Here is a 17,462-nt window from a genome sequence, read left to right as displayed (position 1 = left end):
TATTCAATCAGCAAACATTTATGGAGCCAGCTCCATGGCAAGCACTGAACTATGAGTAGGAAACAATGGCTGAGTAAGCGCTGTCCTTGCCCTGTTGGCGCATATGATCTAGTGAGAGACATAGACAGATGGAGACATAAGCCCACAAGTGCTACACGTAAGCCTGCAGCTCCAAGTGAGAAGAAGGATTCTGTAAGATGAAGGGGAGGGATGTCAGTGACTCGCCTGTCTGGGGACGGTGGGGTCAGGCCACAGAGTCTCGTGTTGCTTTCAGCTCCATGTGTTTCTCTGTTGCGCCTGTCTCCCTGTAGCTGCCCGGATGAAGTCTCCTAGATGTCAGATGTCCACACAGAGGCTATTTGTTTGTTTCTGATCACAGGCTTGTTTGCAAAGCAAGGCTTGTGAAAGCATTCCCAGTTCATCTACATGATGAAAACCCTGCAGGAGAATTTCATGTCCTCGGGGTTGGGGAACTCAGTGTTCTACCTCGGTGTTGCTCTCACCTTAAGGACCTTCCACACAACTGCCGAGGCTGGTGGGATGGATTGTTTATTGACCTGATTAAATGTGTCCTTAAGCTATAAAACTGATGCCAGAGTCTTGGGCCACACTTCCAGGGTGAGACTGATTTGTCTCCTGAGGGAAGAGCTCTAAGAATTGTGGCCTCTCTCTCCTCCCACATGATTTTAGGACTGGGAGATTCTGAATATGCACGGGTGTTCTGCCCCAAAGCGTTTTTACTCAAGGGAGTCTGTTCATTTTATAAGTACTCCATTTATGCCTGATGCACTCCAGGCATCGGGCCAGACTCTGAGCACAGCAACAAGCAGGACAGATTCAGCCTCTCCCTAGCGGAGCTCAGAGCCTGGTGGGGGCAGATACCCAGGAACCATCACTCATGGATTACATAGGCAAGTATAAACCACGGTGACTGCCACAAAAGAGGGACACAGGGATTTTAAGTGGGCATATCAGGGTGACTTGACTTAGATGAAGGGTCCAGTGACATCTCAGCTATGGAGATCTGAAGGATGAGCACAAGAAGGGAGGGGAGGCAATGGAACAGCACGTGCAAAGGCACCAAGGGAAGAGGAATCAGGGCACAGAGAGGAGCTAAGAGGGACAGGATGGGCTGAGCAGAGTGAGAACGTGAAAGAGTGGTTCAAAGGGGTAGAGGGCCAGTCACCCCAGGCCCTGTGGAGTCTAGAGTTTATTCTTAGAGCCCTGGGGAGCCATGGCGGGTATGAGCAGAAGGCTGGTGTCACTGCTCCCCTCGACCACCACACAAGACCTCCCACAGGCAGGCTCTTCCTCTGACCCTTTCTCTGCAGGGTCTTTCTAAGGCATCTCTTATCCCACCATTCCCAGCCTTAGAACCTGCCAATAACTCTTCACTGTGGAGGCAAAGTCAAATTTCCTTAGCAGGGGCGTGAGGTCATAATAGTTGGTCAAGACTTCGAAGAACAAGCAGGTGACTGGGAGTTTGTTGGAAGTCACTGTCTGCTGTCTTTCTTTTCCTTTAAATAGCGTAGTCTTAGGAGCTCCTTTAGGGATGAGACAACCTTTTCTTATATTCCCAGCAGAGGCCAAAGCATGGGCACTGTTGTCATCATCATCACCATCATTATCATCTTCATCATGGGTTCCATTAATTAGGCCAAGCTGTGTTGGTTAGCTGTTGCCGTGGAACTTAACAGCCTAAGACAGTGATTTATAATCACAACCGTTTATTTTGGTCACAATTTTGTGGATCGGCAGTACAAGTTTGGTTCAGTGGGGCAGTTCTTCTGGTGTTGACTGTCCAACATGTCTGTGGTTAGCTGTGGGCCAGCAGGCTGCCTCTGCTTCTGGGGATTGATTGACTGTCGGCTGGGTCAAGGGGGATGACTGATTAATGTGTCTTCATCCTTCAGGTAAGATTGAGCCTCTTCATAGGGTGGTGGTGAGGTCCCAGGATAAGAAGAGATACTTACTCAAAGTGAGCAGGGATAGTCAGTTGGCCACATTGAGTTACAAGGCCATCAGCATTGAAGGCAGCGAAGAAAGGAAGGAAGTGACTCTGCCCCTTGACAGGAAGCATGGCAAAGGGGCACGGATATGGCAGGGTGTGAAAAATTGGGTCATTTTTGCAAGCAATCCATCTCACAGGTGTTACCTTACTTCCTCAAAAAGACATAGTCAAACTCAGTTTTACAGGTTTACAGTTTTACAGTTTTACAGTTTTAAAGCAACTGAGGCACAGAGAAGAAAGGATTTTGCTCAAGGAGCTGCTAATAGTTGAGATTCAAACCCGGGTTTTTATGACTCCACAGACAACACATTCTTAACTCCTGTGAGTTACCGCCCACTCCACTCACAGACGAAGACCTAAGGAGCTCAGCTTCCCAGGAGGCCATTGTCTTTGTGGTCATTGCCGTCATCGTCACCACCGTCACATTTATCGAATATCTGTGATGTGCAGATGCTATCAGTGCTTTACGTGCACTAATTCATGTATTATAATTCACCCAATGTCACTATAAGATGTATATTAATAATTTTCCCTTGTAACATGGGTCAGAATTAGAAATCTCATCACCACTTCACTCATTTTGATATTCCCTCTATAGCACAATGTCTGGCACATAGGTCATACCCTCTTACCAAATGTTTGCTGAATGAATGAGGGCGGGAGTAGGGGAGTGAAAAAGGCCCAAGGCAAACAAGCATTAGCCCAAAGTCACACAAAGTGGGACCAGACCTCAACATCCCCCACTTCCTTCCCATGAGGCCCCCGGGCAGCCTTTTACCTGGATCTGCTGCTGCTCCACTGCCCCGAAGTCGCTGAAAATAGGAAACAAGACTCGGGACGTGCTGCTCTGTCTTTCAGCAGGTGCCTCCAAACCAAACACAGTCCCAGAAATGGAAATCTGAGAATGTTTTGCAACCACGTAGCACAGTGGAAAGAGCACTGGGCTCAGAGTCTGAAGACCCATGTGTGCCACCCTTGGTTGATCTGTGATCCTGGATGGGTCACTTGGAGAAGACCGGACTTCCCACATCTGAAATCCAGGGCTTCAGATTTTACATCCTGTTGACAGCCCAGGACTGCGTCAGAGATGAGAGGAGTTCGCAGATGCAAACTCTCCCTGGAGCTTGTACTTAACTCACAGACCTCTCCGGGTTGACTTAGCTCCACTGGTTGCACCCCCAGTGACACCCCCAGCCTCACTTACTTGCTCAGGGGAGCCCAGGCCCCATGCCAGCTCATCTTCTAACTGCTACAGGCTCCACCTCCCACCGGGTGATGTCTGCCCCTAGGCCTGGCGTCTTACCCTCCATGGAACCACAGCAACTCTGGTGTCCTGGTCCAACCCAAGTAGCCATGCAGAGGCTCTGGCTCATCTCACTCTTTCTAGATCCAGATAAAGCACTGTGCCCTGGGATGTGGCTTCCCAGAAGCTGTCTGAAGGGACCACACTTCCAGGGGAGTTAAGGCCCGTAGGGTCAGTTTGGACCAGTGAAAGACAGATGATGGAAAATCACCAGGAGATGCCTCTTTCTTCTTCTAGTCCTGGCTTCTCTGAAGATGTTGCATGGCTGAGTGACCTGGTGTGCTTCGCTCTGAGCTATGACCAGCTCAATCATACACCAACCTGTGTTTCTTTCTCTCCTTCCCTGCTTCACTTCCCATCTTCCTTCAGTCTTCCCCCAGCTCACACCCTGGAATGACACACCAGTATCTGAGTTTCACTGGCGGCTCTGTCGGATAGGCAGCCTAGTCTAAGATAAAGAGAAGAATTTGAGAAAGTTGTCAATTTGCAACCACTCAAAAAATCAGAGGAAGGCTGGCTGTATCTAGCACTGGTGAGGATACGGAGCAACTGGAATGCACTTGTATGCTGCTGGTGAGAATGTAAAGTGGAACAGCCACTCTGGAAAATGGGCAGTTTCTTAAAACATTAAACATACACCTACCATATGGCCCAATCTTTCCACTTCGAGGTATTTATCCAAGAGAGGAAAAAATACATATGTCTACACAAAGACTTGTACGTGAATGTTTATGGCAGCTTTATTTATAATAGCCTCAAACTGGAAACAACTCAGATGTCCCCCAACTGGTGAATATATAGACAAATGGTGGTATAGTCATACAATGGAATTTTACTCAGCAATAAAAATTAATAAACTCTGGATACACACGACATGCATGAATCTCAAAATAATTATGCTGAGTGAAAGAGGCCAAAGAAAGTACTGTTTGATTCCATTTGCATAAAATTCTAGAAGATGCAAACAAATCTATAATAACAGAAAGTAGGCCAAGGATTGCTTGGGGACGGGGGTGGAGGAGGAGTGGGTTGCACGCAGGAGGGCAAGAGGGGACTTTGGGGGTGATGGAAATGCTCGTCATCTTCATTGTGGTGATGGTCTCAAGGGACCACCTTCATGAAGATGTGAAAAGGGGGGAAACTCACCAGGCCCATAAGTGAACCCAAGCAAATATTTAGGGGAACAATCACTCCAGTGCTTTTTAAAGCATTTCAGCATGCAGAGAAAGGAAAGCTTCCAAATTCCTTTTGTGAAACTAGCATAATTCGGATACAGAAAACCTGGCAGAAAGGGTCCATTAATGAGGAGTGTGCCGCTCTGCACACACCTGTGGAGTTATTATTGACTCTATAAGTCAGCTACATTGCAGCTGACCTAGTTTCACAATAGTTTTCTGTCTTTAGTTTCCGGAAATTTAATTGCATTGTGTGTTACTGTGGATCTCTTTGCGCTCCTTCTGTTTGGGGAAAGCAGCAAACAGGTTTACCGGATCACATCAAGAAGTAAGAAGAGGCAGGCCAGCCTCAAAGGCTGATCCCAGCGAGAGGGCTTCTTCTAGAGGGGAGCCAAGGCCAGGAGCTTCCAAGACCTGAGAGTGGGCTCCCTGACGCCCCGGTCGTCTTTCTCTGCTTGTCCCTCTCGCCCTGACCTACCTGCTGCTCTCCATGCCCATGGCTTCCACCTTGGTTTGTATCTTCACCATCCTTTTTCTTTTCTTTAAAAATCTCTGGCAGTCTCTGAGCCCCCTCTCCCTGCAATCCATCCTCCATGATGCCAGAAATCCAATTATGTTACATAGCTAGAATCCAGTCACTACTCTGCTCGCTTCCTGTTAGGGGCTGAGCTGCATCTCTTTCTCCACCCCAGAAATTTTTATGTTGAAGTCCTAAACTCCAGTATATCATGACATGCCCATATATGGAAATAGAGCTTCTAAAGCGAGAGTTAAGTTAAAATGGGCAATTAAGGTGGGCCCTCATCCAATCTGACCAGTGGTCTTATAAGAAGAGGAGATCAGGACACACGGAGACCTCAGGTCTATGCATACACAGAGGAGGGACTGTGAGCAGGTGGCTACCTGCAAGCCCAAGAGAGAGACCCTGGGAGAACCCAAACTTGAGAACACCTTGATCTTGGACTTTCAGCCTCCAGAATTGTTAGAAAATAAATGTCTGTTCCTTAAGCCCCCTAGTCTGTGTATTTTGTCATGGAAGCTCTAGCGAACTAACACTGTCCTCATCTCAGACTCTGCTCTCCAGTGGCCCACAGAACAGGTGCAAACTTAGGACTGCACAGCCCAGTGCCACAGCTTCCTTCCCCGCAATGCTTCAGCAATGCTGGAAGGACTGCACCAAGTTTTTCATGTCTCTCCCTCTGCCTGGGGCAGCCTCTCCTCCTTCTTGTCAACAGGCAGAGGCTCTGCTCCTCAGGTCTGACTTGTACGTCCACTGTCTGTACTCAGTGTAGGACCTGGCACTAGGCAGGTGCTCCTGAAGGCTTAGAGGGAGGAAACAGAAATGTGAGAGGGGCTGCATTGGTGGACACAGGCAGGCCGGCTTTGTGAGCATACAACCTGCGACTTAACATGGACTCCAAGAATCTCTTATTTATTCAATGTGTTCTTCTTATTTTTTGCCTGATTCCCAGTAAAATTCAACTTTATTGTACGTTTTTTTTGTTTTTTGAGTCAGGGTCTCACTTTGTTGCCCAGGCTGGAGTGCAACAGTGTAATCATATCTCATGGTAGCCTCGAACTCCTGGGCTCAAGCAATCTTCCTGCCTCATGTTTTCTTCTTGCTTAACCTCGGTTTCTCATTTTTCTACAATGACCGTGAACTTTTCATAGTAATAACAAAAAGGAAAAAAGAAATAATAAAGATTGGACACACGATGAAAAAATCACTTTTTGAACAACCAACACATACTCAAAGTATGAATGACATCTTTTTCTTCTAGTTTTCATATTGTCTTCCTGTCTGCAATCCATAATCATCTCTCTCCAAGTTCAGGAGATCCTCTGAGGCAGGTCCAGTGCTTCTGCGACTTCCCTGAGCAATGTGCGCACAGACCTCCAAGCTCAGATAGGAATCAAATTGTCCTGGGAAGAGACTTGGAGCGGAAGAAGCTGGTGACCTGGAAACACCAACAAAGAAAGCCCCAACAAAAGCCTCTCCCTCACCAGCTGGCCAGGGAAAGGGCAGCTCAGCAAGAAAGAAAACTTTTAGACAACCCTATTCTACTCCAGATAAACACCGCACAAACCACACCAGCAAGCGGTGAGTGGGAGCCTAGATGTCCCCACTCGAGAGGCTGTAAGGAGGATCTCAGTAGCCTGGCAGGAGCGGTTTCCAGGAAGGCCCAATAGAGCTGGAGGCCTCGCCCTCACTGGCTGGCAATCAGCTCATCCTTTCCCACCCTCACAGGGTCCACCCACATGGAGCCTCTGGATGTTCACTCCCGCCAGCAATAATGAGGCATCTCTCTCTCCACTCTCCAGGGTGTCCAAGGAGTTCTTGGGAGGGTCAGGACTTTTAGCAGCACCCAGCAGTGATGAGGCCACCTCCATCAAACTGTCAGAGGAGACTGCTGGGGAGCTGGAACTCTCACCCCCCACTCAGCAGTAATGAGAACCCCCACACCTTGGTGTCATGGAGGCTGAGTAGGAAACCGGGACTTCTACTTTCACATGTCAATCACGAGGAATGCCACACACATGCCCCTGTGGAAACAGCGTCAGAGAAAGCCAGGTACAGAGAAGGCTTCAATAAGGCCCAAGTCTCATCAGAATACAAACATTTCCAGGTTTTAGTGAAAAAAATCACTTGACATATCAAGAAGCAGGAAGATCTCAAATGGAATGAATAAAAGACAATCAGTCGATACCCATACCAAGGTGATGGAGATACTAGAATTATCTGAAAAGGATCTCAAAACAGCCGTAATAGAAAGAACAGAAAGAAAGCAATAAAAGGAGGAACTCTGGAACATCAGGGAAAAAGAAAGACTATTATAAACAAAAAATGTGGGTAAGCTAAACAGGATTGCCCTTTCTCCCAAATAGGCTTTCCTAAATGATGTTTGATGGTAGGAGCAGATATTGCAACACCGGCTGCTGTGGTTCCGCGTGTATGCAGAAGAAAAAGTCAAGACAGTTCCTAACAGGTGTAGGTAAAGGGACAGACAGGGAGCTAAGTTTTCTATACTTCACTTAAACTGGCAAAATGATGACATCGGTAGGCTGATCAGTTATGTATACACAACTTAGTACTTAGAGCGACCACCAAAAGTCTATGTGAAAAGATACACTCAAATACACAATTGATAAATCGAATGGAATTACTTTTATTTTTAGAGACAGGGTCTTGCTCTGTCACCCAGGCTGGAGTGTAGTGATATGATCATGGGTCACTGCATCCTTGATATCCTGGGCTCAAGTGACCCTCCCACCTCAGCCTTCTGAGTAGCTGGGATTACGGGTACGTTCCATGGGACCTAGCTATTACTTACAAAACTTTATGTAGAGAGCTGGTCTTGCTATGTTGCCCAGGCAAGTCTCTAACTTCAGGGCTCTACAGATCCTCCTACCTTGGCCTCCCAAAGTGCTGGGATTACAGGCATGAGCCACCATGTCTGTTCCAAAATGGAATTTTTTAAATGCTAGTGTAACCCACAGGAAGGCAGAAGGAAGTAAACAAATAAATTTAAAACAGAATCTGGGTGCTTATACTCAGGAGGCTGAGATGGGAGGATCACTGAGCCCAGGAGTTCAAGGCTGCAGTGAGCTATGATTGCACCACTGTGCTCCAGCCTGGGGCACAGAGTAAAACCCCATCTCATTAAAATAATACTTTAAAAATTTTTTAAAGAAACTAAAACAGAGAATAAACAGACCATTAAAAAATGACAGACCTAGCTTTATAATATCAATATTTATATTGAATATAAATGGGCAAGCTACACCAATTAACAGACAGAGATTGTCAGAGTGGATTAAAAAGCATGACCAACTCTATGATGCCTACAAGAAACTCACTTCAAATATGATGATATAGACAGGTTGGAAATAAAAGGATGGAAAAAGATACATCATACAAAGATTACTTAAATGAAAGCAGGAGTGTCTATATTAATAAAAATAAGGTAGACTTCAGACTAAAGGAAATTATCAGAGATAAGACAGGGACATTATATAATGATAAAAAAGATAATCCATCAAGAAGTCATAGCAATCCTAAATGTGTGTTCACCAAACAAGGGTTGCAAAATATGTAAAGCGAAAACTGATAGAACTGAAAGGAGAAATAGACAAATTCACAATTATAGTTGAAGACTTTGCACTGCTTTTTCAACAACTGAAAGATCAGCTACACAGAAAATCATCAAGGATACAGAAAACTCAACAATACAACTGATGGGATCTAATTGGCATTTATAGACCACTTTGCCACCAAAGCAGAGTACGTATTATTTTTAAGTGCCCACAAGACACATATCAAGATAGACCATATCCTGGGCCATGAAAAATGTCATTGAGTTTAAAAGAATTGAAATCAGGCACAGTATTCTTTTCGAACATAATAGAATCAAACTAGAAATCACTAACAGAAAAATAATAAGAAAATTTCCAAACTTGTGGAAAATAAAAAGACATACTTCGAAATAATCAAAGAGGAAGTCTTCAAGGAAATAAAAAATCCATTGAATTGGATGACAAAATACAACATACCAAAATTTATGGGAAACAGCTAACACAGTGCTGAGAAGAAAACTTACAGCACTAAGTGCAAATGTCAGAAAAGAGGAAAAGTCTCAAATCAGTAATCTAAGCTCTCATATCAAGAATCTAAAAAAGAAAAGCAAGATAAATCCAAAACGAACAGAAAAAAGGAAATTATAATGAGCAGAAATTGATAAAACTAGAAGCAAAGAAAATCAATGAAACAAAAATCCGATTCTTCATACAAAATAAATGAAATTTCTAATCCTCTAGCAAGGCTGATAGAGAAAAAAAGAAAAGTCACAAATTACCAACATCAGGAAGGAAATAGAGGATATTCCTACAGACCCTGCTCACATCAAAACAATAAGGGAATAATATGAACAACTCTACACACATAAATTAGACAACTTAGATGAAACGAAGCAACTTCTCGAAATACAAAAACTACCACAACTTATCCGACATGAAATAGATCATTTCAATAGTGCTCCAATATTAAGGAAGTTAAATTTGTAATTTTTAAAAACTGTCAAAAAAGAAATCTCCAAACATTCAAAGAAGAATGAACATCAATTCTATACAATCTCTTCTGGAAAATAGGAGTTTATTGGCCAGAGTGCAACCATTGAAACAAAACCAGTAAGAGATACACACTAAAGGATTTATTGCAAGGAATTGGCTTACACTACTGCGGGGTCTGGCTGGGCACTCTGAAACTGGGCTGTCAGTATGGGCAGTCTGAAACTCTTGGGCACAACACAACGCTGCCGTCCACAGACAAAATTTCAGGGAAATTTCACAGGATTTCAGGGAAACTGCATTTTCACTTGTAAGACATTTCAGTTGAATTAGACCCACCCAGATAACCAAAAATAATCTATTTTAAGTCAACTGATTATGAATGTTAATCACATCTACAAAATATCACCGCTACACCTAGATTAGTGTTTAATCAAATAACTGGGGATGAGAGCCTAGCCAAGCTGTCATATAAAACTGACCATCACAGTCTACCCCTTGTCAACTTGGCATCCAGAGCGTCTCCCTAAACCATACATAATTATCCAAATAAACAAGATCACTAAGTCACACTTTCGTCTAACGTGATACAAACACCCTGAGTACAACTGAAAACACGTTAGCCCTTTTCCCAGGGGAATGTACAAAGTTCTTGGGTGACGTTCAGCCTTCTCTTTGGTAGTCTGTAATTTAAATACTGTGATGTAAAATTAACAATTATTAATACATCTTATGTCATCTCGTAAGGGCATACGGGAGGTAAGAAAACAAAAATACTTGCTTGACAGATATATACAAACATGTTCATAACAAAATAAGGAAGAAATATTTATAACTATTATAGTCTTCATTTCTGCAGCTGCACATGGCCGTAGCTGGCATTTATAACCACCTTCTTCCACTACCCATTCCATATTTCCTCTGCCCTCAGCAAGCACCTCAAGCTCATGCTTCTTTACCTAGCAAAGTGACCCAAACTTTCATTCTTGAATGGTGTAGGCCAGTAGTAGTCCTGCCTGAATTAGATTAACAGGACATGGTAGTACTGAGAGAAACCCTAATAGATCTCTTGTATTTCAGGCTTACTCTTCTTTTCCTTATCAATGGCAGTATTTGGCATATCTCTATTGACATGGCATGCCATGTACTACCAATGTCCTCTTTGCCAGGGTCCCCAACCCCTGGGCCGTGGACTGGTACTGGTCCATGGCTTCTTAGGAACTGGGCTCCACAGCAGGCAACGAGAGGCGGGTGAGTGAGCATTACCGCGTAAGTTCCACCTCCTGTCAAATCATTAGTAGCATTAGATTCTCATAGGAGTGTGAACCTTGTTGTGAACTGTGTATGCAAGGGCTCTAGGTCACATGCTCCTTATGAGAATCTAATGCCTGATGGTCTGAGGTGGAACAGTTTCAACTTGAAACCATCCCACACCCTAACCATTCATGGAAAAATTGTCTTCCATGAAACAGGCTCCTGATGCCAAAAACATTGGGGACAGCTGTAATTTGCCACTGAAAACAGAGTCATTAGTGTTTTAAAATCTAATCAGATTAGAGAACAAATTCCAGAAAACCTTGAACCAATTTGGAAAATTCTTCCTTAAGATCATGATCCTTTAGAGTCATTTCTAGTACCAAAGTCTGTACCAGCCAGGGTTCAAACAAACAGAGCCAGTAGGAGATATATATTAAAGGATTTAAAAAAATTTTTTTTTTGAGACGGAGTTTCACTGTTGTTACCCAGACTGGAGTGCAATGGCATGGCTCACCGCAACCTCCACCTCCTGAGTTCAAGCAGTTCTCCTGCCTCAGCCTCCCGAGTAGCTGGGACTACAGGTGTGCACCACCATGCCCAGCTAATTTTTGTATTTTTAGTAGAGACGGGGTTTCACCTTGTTGACCAGGATGGTCTCGATCTCTTGACCTCGTGATCCACCTGCCTCAGCCTCCCAAAGTGCAGGGATTATAGGTGTGAGCCACTGCGCCCGGCATATTAAAGGATTTACTGCAAGGAATCAGCCTACAAGATTGTGGGGACTGGAGTGCTGTCAGGAAGGGCAGGTTGGACTTGGGCATGAACTGAAGCTGCTGTCTACAGGCAGAAGTTCTTCTTCAAAGAAGCCTCAGTTCTGCTCTTAAGGACTTTGAATGGATCGAAGCAGACCTACACCGAATATCTACGGTAACCTCCTTTACTTGAAATCAGCTGTTCACCTTTCCCCTAATGATGCCATGAACAAGACCCAGAATGTGCATTTTCTACAACTGAGCTGTGTCTAACATAGACCCCTACAAAGCATAGGACCTGATCACGAACTGCCTTTTCTGGAAGCATTTCTACAAGTTGCTGAGCCAATTATTCTGGGAACATTGTTCTGGGGAGCCGGCTGGAGCTAGAGAAGCTGGAGAAGGAAACTGGCTTGGCCAGGCCTTTACAAACAACCCATGTCCAAGTGGCCCCTATCCCAGGAGCTCGATATTGAGACTCAGCATCCACCGTGCAGACAGTGCCTGTTTAACATCCCTGCAGCCAACAGGGAATGTGCTATGAAACCCAGTTTATAGATGAGGCTCAGAGAAGGCTATTTAATCAAGGTCACACAGTAAGTGACTAACCACACCCTTGAACTCCAAATCAACCCTCCTTCCATTATACTGGAGCCCATGACCTCTGATCCAAAGATCCCAAAGAGCCCAGTGCCTTTGTACTATTGGGAACAGTGGTAGTAGGGGACCTCAGAAGATAGGGGGTGAGGAGTGCACTCAGTCCATGTGTGTTGATGAGTTTATTCAATGAGAGTCCCACATTCATGTGGCTGCAGAAATCGGCTTAGACATGGACATGTGACTTGAAATAGGCCAATCAGAGTTAGGTCCTGGGACTTTTGCTGAACCCATTGAGAAAAAGATGCTCTCTTTCTGTTGAGACTCTGTGAAGTGGATAGAATGTTAGCTTGAAGCTCCTACTGGCAGCCTGCCATTCCATAGGGAAGAACCTACTTGCTACTGCAGTCAAGCCAGGGAAGAGCAGAGCCAAGACATGGAAAGAGATTAATTTCTGAGAATCTCCTTCGAGGATCTGGATTCAGCCATGCCTCTGTAGGCCTTGATTTACACACCACCGTGGACACACAGCACATCACCTTTTTAGTTGCCCTTCTGCCCGTGAGCTAAAACCTGCCTCCCCGGAACTTACGCTGACTAGTTCTAGCTCTACCAATCCAAGGGGCAGCAGAAGGCTCTAAGGCAAAGAAATGTGGTTTCAAATCCCAATTCTGGCATTTCCTCTTCAAATCTCAATTTAAAATTGGAAGAACGCCTACATTGGAGGGATGTTGTGAGGTTGAAAGACGATCACAAGTACTTTGTTTTAGTTATTTTGTCGTATTGCCACTGTTACAGTCATTGTTATCTGACTGTGAGCTCCCAGGCAGCAGACACCTTGTTTTATTCCACTCAGCTTCCCCAATACCTGAAAATAGTTGACACAGAGTAGGTTCTCAATAAATGCTGGTTGAAATAAGCTCCACCAGAGGGAGCTACTTGGGACAGCTGTGATATTCCAAATCTTCTGTTCTTATCCCTGCTCTCATCCTCACCATGTCTTTACATAACATGGATGGTTTTCCTTATTTAAAAAAAAATATTTTGTGAATATTTACCAGTTAGAAACAAAAGAATGAAAATAAGCTACCACAGTACCAAAAATCCAGATGTTTGGGATTAGTTTTCTAACACAACACTCAACTATTTTACTTATTTCATATTTTTCTTAAGAAACAAAACAAAAGCAATCTGCCCTGCAATTTGGACACTAGATCCTTTTCTCACAGTGTCACTTGCCGTTTGCTGGGAGTGGTGTGGGCACGCTTGGCAGTCACGACCGGCTGCTGACATGGGACAAGTGGGGAATGGGAAGCAGCTGCTTGGCCCATGCTGTCTCCTAAGCCCCAAATTGGTGACGAGGTGTCACAGACAAAAGACAGGCAGTTATGGTTTGGGTGGAGGCTTCACAAGCAGCAGTGAACTCCTCTTCCCAGTTCATCCGGCAAAGCAGAGTCTGCCTGGCTGGCCACTGTGTGCCAGGCAGCCTCTGACCTTAGAAGCAGTGTGCACCCAGAAAGATGAGCCCATCAGGCCGAGCCACCGTCTCCCTCTGTCTGATGGAGGGGAGGGGGAGGAAACACCAGCCACAGGCACTGATGCAAAGGAGAGACCTCATCTTCATCTCTTGTCCCACAGTGGCCTTGTAGCGCCATGTCATGACACCACCCCACATAGCAGTCAGAGTCAGTCACCTTCTGAAAATACAAACTAGATCAGGCATCAGCAAACTTTCCTGCACAAGGCCAAAAAGAGAGAAAGTATTTTAGGTTTTGTGGGCCAGCTGGTTTCTGTCACAACTACTTAGCTCTTCCCTATAGTCTGAAAGCAGCCACAGATAACATGTGAATGAATGGGTGAGACCGTGTTCCAATAAAACTTTATTTACACAAACAGAAGGTGGGCTGGCATGACCTGTTGGCTATAGTTTGCCAGCCCCTGGGTTCTATCATTCGACCCTCTGTTATGGCTCCTCATCCTCTCAGAGGTAAACCCAGCTCCTACCTGGGGGCTCCAAGGAGCTGCCTAGCTTGGTCCCTGCCGACCTCTCTCCCTAGACCCCACTGCCTGGTCACAAGCCAACCTCATTCCTGCCTCAAGGCCTTTGCACTCACGGTTTCCTCTACCCACAACAAACCCCCCACACCATCCCCACTCCACATTTTCATATGACTCACACAGTCCCAGTATTAGGTCTCAGCACAAATACTGTTTCTTCAGAAAGGCCGTCCCTTCAGCCCTCTGAAGTGAATGTCACCTCCCCTCCATTCCCTTTTATCACAGCACCTTGTTCAAGTTCTTCACAGCACTCATCACACTTTGAAATGATCTCTTCTCTTGAGTCGTTTACTTTTTTATTGTCCTTCTCACCCTTAAGCTCTGGGAGGGTAGGGAGCCTCATCTCCGGTGCCTGCTACCCATGCACTAGGAGTACAGGAAATATTTGGAGAATGAATGAATACTCAAATGGATGGAGACCTCAGTAGCCTCCTAACTGGTCTCCCTCATACCCTCCCTCCCTCGATTTCATCACCCATGCTGCAGACAGAGATATCTTCTAAAAATGGTTATCAGATCACGACCTGTCTGCATTAAACTCTCTAATAACTTCCCATTGCTCTTAGAATAAAACTTAAACTTTGCACCATCGCCCCAGAGACTCTGCAAAGAGGGCTTCTTGGCTGCCTCTCCCAGCCCATCTCTCCCATTCTGAAGAGGAGGCTGCCTGTAGCGTCCATCGATGTGACCCCAAAGGGCGCCACTTGGCGCTAAAGGTGTTTTTGCCTTGATATCAGAAAACGGGTTATGTTCCAGGAATTCTCTCTGAATAAAAGAATGAGGCCATGAACACCTGACTCATGAGAGGCTGGGAAGTCATCCAGTTTCCTCATCTCACCCCACCCAGGTCAGGCTCTCTCCTGTGACATGCTCGGGTAGAAACAGAGAACGTGCACGATCTTTCAGACTGATGCCAAAGCCCAACAGGGCTCATGCCTTTGGGAGGGTGGGGTCATGGAATGGAAAGCTTTAAGTGCTTTTTCTGGCCTGACTCAAAACTACATGCAAATCAAAGTGAAAAAGAGAGGGGTGGGGCTGGTAACAGAATAAGTATGCAGACTTGTGGACTCCTTACGAAACCATGTAGTTTATAATGTTTTCTCTGAAGTTGAAATTCCATTTGGAGAAGATTCTACAGCAGAGATGAGATCATGTGGATAGCCCACAAGGGTCTGCTCTCACTCATTGCTTGAGCTATATTGAGGTGAAAGATTAGGAAGTTGCCACCTCATGGCTTCTTCTCAAATAGGCGTGGAGAGTAACATCAAAGTGGCCAAAAGCTGCACCAATTTTCTAAGTGACATTGCTCAAAGTATGTAACCGAAGTTATAAGAATATCTGTATTTTTTTCATGAGAGTTAAATTAACAAAGGCATTTCATTTTAGGTGGTGATAAATATGGCCCATGAGACTTTCTGTTTTTTTCTGAACTGGCCTTCCTAAAAAGATGATGCTACTGTTCTGCAGCGCAGTGTTATCAGCAAGACACAATGTACACCTCACTTCTGGTCATTTTTAAATCTAGGCCAATGCACCTGGCATCATACCCTTTCCAGCTTATAAGTGACCACTTGGAACCACTGTCCTCCAATTCTAGTTGATCTTGACTTGTTTTCACTTTACCCCATTTCTCCTATTGTGAATTCTTGCTTCCCACCCTGAATTCCTTGCTCTTTCTATCTCTAGATTTTTGCCCTTTCCTGACACCTGGATCCTGGCTCTCCTTCTAGGAGTTTAGCCCAACTTGCTTATACCACCTCCCCTCCATTCCACCATCTCCTGGGGCCCCAACTGATGCCCAGATAGATACACCTTGGCCCCGAGCCCTAAGCACAGAAGAAGTTATCATGCTAGGTTACAATGACATTGTGAAGAACAGGACAGAAATGATCCGCCCGTCACTGCACTTTCTACTTTCTTTCTTTAAATGAGACGGAGTCTCACTTGGTCACCCAGGCACGAGTACAGTGGTGCAATCTCGACTCACTGCAACTTTTGCCTCCCAGGTTCAAGCGATTCTTGTGCCTCAGCCTCCCGAGTAGCTGGGATTACAGGCACACACCACCACACCCAGCTAATTTTTTGTATTTTTAGTAAAGACAGGTTTTTGCCATGTTGCCCAGGCTGGTCTTGAACTCCTGAGCTCAGACAATCTGCTCGCCTCGGCATCCAAAAGTGCTGGGATTATAGGCGTGAGCAACTGCACCCAGCCCATCAGTGTACATTCAACCTCGTCTACAGCATTCCATCCACCATTCCTCCTCTTCTACCAGAACACCTCCAAGGACAGGAAACTTACAATTTCCTGGGACTGTCCTTTTCACTTTCTGACAACTTTATCAGAAAGCTCCAGCTGTCAACGAGCTCTCAAGCCCTGGAGTAATCTGTTTCCTGTAGAGTGCTGACGGTGTGGTGTGAACTCCCAGGCAGCTGTCAACATACATTCGCCTATCGCTGGCTGCAACTCCCGCTGGAGCATGCGACATAAGTTAATCACTTCCACTTCTCACCAGCATGGCTCCTTGTCCTTTTTCTGCCTCTGGCCATTCATGCTCAGCAGACAACTGATAGCCAGGGCACTGACTGGAACATGGGCAGGATTCCGGGCCAGCCAGATATAGCCCATTATCGCTGCCACTACAGTGTACAAGCTCATTGAGAAGTCAGGGAACACTTTATCAATGAGGAGGCTGTCCTAGAAACTCTGGTGTTGGGCTTCATGTGAAGGGATGGAGGTGAAGAGAAAGGCTCCTGAGATAGCAGGACCTGCTTATCTGAAATGTTTGCCCCAGTGAGGTCAAAGTGCCACAGCCAACTCATCATTTTATGGTTGAACCATAGAATATCAGAGCTGGAAGATCTTGGAGTCTTTACACAAGGAGAAATTGAGGCCCAATGAGAGTACCTGGCTTGACCAAGGTCATATGGGGAAACTATCTAAGAGACTCAGGTCTCCTACAAGAAAAGGAAGGGCCCTGCTGCCTTTGCAAGCTGAATCAGGCTTTGAGAAGGAAGAGAAGGGTTTTTGAAGGTCTTCATACTTTGCATGTTTGCTTTGAAAACATACAAAAAGGTCAGTAAGGAGTCAGGAATGAGCTGTTTCCTCAGAATCCCAGTTCACAGCTCTCATTACTAGATGACATCTTGAACATATTCCTGAAATCCATGTGGAAATAAATATAAATCCACTTACTTGTTGGTTTAATCTATAAATATTTATTGAGCAGAGTCTCATTAATTACTTT

The 17,462-nt window shown here is 45.1% G+C and overlaps 1 long non-coding RNA gene across 1 annotated transcript in view; it reads right to left on the bottom strand.

Annotated features, from left to right (window-relative positions):
* LOC118147681 (uncharacterized) overlaps positions 1 to 16,865 on the bottom strand; it is a 31,121-nt gene extending 14,256 nt beyond the window's left edge. The window contains exon 1 of the long non-coding RNA XR_004734113.3: positions 16,517 to 16,865. This is a non-coding gene — a long non-coding RNA (uncharacterized LOC118147681). The remainder of the gene's footprint in view (positions 1 to 16,516) is intronic.
* Between the last annotated feature and the right edge of the window lie 597 nt (positions 16,866 to 17,462).

This window comes from Callithrix jacchus, chromosome 15 (genome assembly GCF_049354715.1).
Source record: "Callithrix jacchus isolate 240 chromosome 15, calJac240_pri, whole genome shotgun sequence".
Taxonomy (NCBI): Eukaryota; Metazoa; Chordata; class Mammalia; order Primates; family Cebidae; genus Callithrix; species Callithrix jacchus.
The sequence above is the reverse complement of the archived record's forward strand: the minus strand, read 5'-3'. Positions and strand labels throughout refer to the sequence as shown.